This window comes from Triticum aestivum, chromosome 2A (genome assembly GCF_018294505.1).
Source record: "Triticum aestivum cultivar Chinese Spring chromosome 2A, IWGSC CS RefSeq v2.1, whole genome shotgun sequence".
Taxonomy (NCBI): domain Eukaryota; kingdom Viridiplantae; phylum Streptophyta; class Magnoliopsida; order Poales; family Poaceae; genus Triticum; species Triticum aestivum.
Window position 1 is genome coordinate 312861682 of NC_057797.1, and position 3854 is coordinate 312865535.

Genomic DNA, 3854 nt, shown 5'->3' on the forward strand with positions numbered 1-3854 from the left:
ACAATGCGCTTGTTTGATAGGTGCAGTGCGGTTAGTCTGCCCCCCCCCCCCCACGCACTCACACCCCCTAAAAGATAGATAATTGGGCAAGTCATGTTACATATTCGCATCTGCATGCGACGATGCGGCAAGCCGTGTCATCGCGTGCTACGGCTCGTTCCTGGATGGCCCCGCACTAACGCGGTAGTGCGCTTGTTTGATAGGTGCAGTGCAGGGGTTGTGCCTTCAACCACTATCAATCTTGACACAGATGTTTCATTGATCCATACAAAAAAGATGTGTCAGTACAACTATGGCACTCGCTGTGGTGCCGCTTTCTTATCGACGACGCTATTCATTAGTCCATGCAAAAAAAAAGATGTGTCAATATGACTATGCCCCTCGGTACGGTCCTACATGTCTTACCCAAATGTTCATCAAATCCAAAAATGCTGAACAAATGAGAACAAAAAGATAGGGAAGAAAACACACTATAAAAAAGATGTCAGTTCAAGCAGAGGAGAACATATAGTACCAATAAGAAAATAAACTGCTTATATCTCCCTATCTCCCTATAATAATAAACCAGAGAGTGCTTCTGGTCATACGTCATGCTAATTTTACAGAAAAGTCCCTCTATTTTTTATTCTTCGACCCGCAGTCCTGATGATAAGTCAGCCCGAACCGGCGCGGGCGAGAGAAATGAAAAATAGAATTAGCGCAGGCACCCGCACGACCTTGCCTCCACCCACGGCGCGCCGCCACCTCCTACCCAGTGCCGCCGGCCAACTCCATGCCGTTGAGCGCCGCCACCGCCTACCCTCCTCCCATCGGGACCCCTTGATCCAAAAATCCATCCATCCAGTCCTCTCCTCGATTTCCAAACAGAGCCTGGCGGCGGCCTCCCTGCGCGGCTGTGCCCCCCGTGCCTCTGCCTCACTAAGCGTCTGACCCGGCCGCCGTCCATTGCCCGCACCAGCCCACCCCTCGCCTCCACTGCCGCTCCTCGCCCTTCTCTATCGGACCTCGCCGCCTCTGACCTTTGGTCCTACGCCACCATCTGGATCTCTCTCCACACCTCGCCAGCAGTCTGCCAGACGCCCTCCTCGCCCAAGTGTGTTGGCCTCGCTGATCCAACGGCTGCTCTTGCCCCTGTACTCACCGGTGTCGCGGCCTAAGTCGCCCGCCGAGCGCAACAATGCAGCAATCGCTGCCGTGAGCCTGCAATCACTCCTTTTAGGCTTGCTGGTTGCCGTTCCAATTGATATCGCCGCCACCTGAGACAACCCCTCAGCATGCCAATGCCCGCGGGCCACAGATGCAGCGGCCTTGACAAGTCAGCCATGACGCACATCCGCGCGTTGCTTGAGCATGAGGGTTGGGAAAGCATCGAGCAGGCGGTTATCCGGTAGGCGTCGTCGCAGAGCGTCGTGGACATTTAGAGGAGGAGATCCATATCAAACGCCTTACCATGAGCAGACTGCCAAAATTCTTCATGGAGGCCTCCACTGACTGAAAGAGGTATGCCATCTCTATGCTCTGCATCACTAAACTGAAATATATCTGCAGATTTAGCAAATGTTTGTCTCGAGGTCTGCCTGAGACCACGAGCCATTATAGTTCCAGAGCTTAATTGTTTTTGCTCTGTGGAGATTGCAAGATATTGACGCCTCATACTTAGGAAGCAAGTTAAGACAGTCCTACACCATTTTGCTTTGCACAGGCAGGTGGTTTTGATAATATAGTTCATGTGTGAGTTTCATCCAAGGTTGGTCAATTTTGCACTCATTTTGGATATGAAGGTTAATAACTGTATACATCAAGAATCCTTAGGTTTGCACACCATACTCCATGCTGCTTTGTTAAGTCTCCCCCTCTCCATGAACATTGCCTTCTTTATTTGTCAATTTTCTCATTAATATATTTGTATACCATAAGGGAACATAGATGAGAAGTATAGAATGAGGTCATGGTTGCACATACCATCTGTAGTTTTTCTTATGTGGCTTAGAAACCGAGTATAGCTCTGAACTGTAAGCTGGCTCAACACTGTATCTTCCAATGTTTCAGGGTGTCTTCAGTTTAAAGCTAAGCTAAGGCTATTTTCCTAAAATAATTCAAGGCAAACCAATGCCAAAGGTCATGGGACCCCATGGACCTAGGTCCACCTAAACATAACTTAACCGGGATAAGGCTCAGCTTAAATAATTTTAGAAAGTTTCACACTTGATGTAAAAGATTATAGTTCAGTGTTCAAGTTGGACCAAGATTTAATAGTAGAGATTGCTTGGATTAAGTGGGGGTGAAGATCTTCTTGTTATCTATATCTGAAATGAAAAACCTGATGAAGATCCTCCGGAGGTAAGGTTCTCTTTGACTGTTTGCTCTTTGAATTCTTTTCACGTCTCCTTATAGTCATGTCTTCATTCTATTTTTGTGTAGGTGTTTCACATGTGCCTCTTCCTCCCTGAACAGGGCCATCAAATAAGTAGTCAAGGAAGCAAAAACATTGATACATGGCACTCCTCCAGTGTGCATGCCCAATATAATGTCAAAATGGTAGTAGCTTCTTATTCTTCGGAAAGTAAATGTAAACATTTGTTGTAAGATTTTAGTGAAGGTACGATTTTTATGTGAGATAGTAGGTGTGTTATATTTACAAAACAAGGTTTTGTACTCCTAATTCTAATATTTTGTGCCTCGCGTCTAAATTCAGGTAAACGCAACCGCTGCTAACAATTGTACTAAGCACTAACACAATCACTTTTTGGCAGGGGTGAAACCAGTAGTCAATGGGTCATCTCAATACTCCATGCTAAGCACTAATTACTGTTTGATTAGTGTGGTATTGACGAAAACCTGTATTTGATTAGCATCAATTTATACATGTTTTGATGGTAAGACATAAAAAGCCATGTTGTAAACTCATTGGGGTCGTTTCTTATCTTCAATGGGGATTGCATGTTGTGAACAGACCATTTTTATCCCAAATCCAATAGTTCTGATGGCAAGTAGACACTGCTTTACTGTAGCTTTTTTGTATGGGTGTGTCCTTTTATTAAGTTAGGAAATTGGAAGTGGTATGTTGGTTTTGCATTTGTGACAGTAAAAGTTGTACTTGCTAATGATACCAGGTGTTATCTTCAGATTGTGTTATTTTCTTGAAATAATCACTATTGTTTTGTCACTTGGTCTTTGTCTTAAAAGATGGAGCACATATTGGCATACACTAGAACATAGTAACATGCTTGACGATCAAACATCTGTTTTCGGCTTGCTCATCTAGTATTAGCTAAAACCAGATGGACAGTGAGTTTATATAAAAAAGAATTGGATCCCCATCTGCTTCTCCTGTTCATTGTATCCACATATTCGGTAAGTGAGCGTATTATCTGCTTCTCATGTCCAGATTCGGTAGTTCACATCATATTTGCCACCTGTGATAACTGACTGCTATTTGATTGCCCCGTTTACATGATAGGTGAGGCAAGGGCCAAGGAGAGGAGAATTGAGGACTAGAAAGCATAGGAACAGATTTTTCTTTATGAGCCGAGATGATAACCAATGGATAAAAACAGAAAAGAAGCGGAGGATACAGATTTGATCAATGATCCGATTTGTCTTCACTTCAAGGGTAACCTTGTACTTAGTCCTGAGATCATAGGTTGATGTTTGACGTTAGGGAGAAGAGTAGAAGTGAAAACACGGATGGGTAGATAGGAGCATGCGAGCATTTTATTCTCCCGTTGCAACGCACGAGCATTTGTGCTTGTCCGGCAAAAAAGAAATTCATAGAAACTAGAGCAAAAAATGCTAAGAACAATAAAAAATTGATGGCCCAAGGTACAGGCCGGCCCAACACAGGTGGATACTAG

The 3854-nt window shown here is 44.6% G+C and overlaps 1 long non-coding RNA gene across 1 annotated transcript; it reads left to right on the forward strand.

Annotated features, from left to right (window-relative positions):
- Positions 1-694: 694 nt before the first annotated feature.
- Positions 695-2690, forward strand: LOC123188593 (uncharacterized). The gene is made up of 2 exons (XR_006494945.1): positions 695-2340; positions 2422-2690. It is a non-coding gene; the product is annotated as an uncharacterized lncRNA (long non-coding RNA).
- Positions 2691-3854: the final 1164 nt, after the last annotated feature.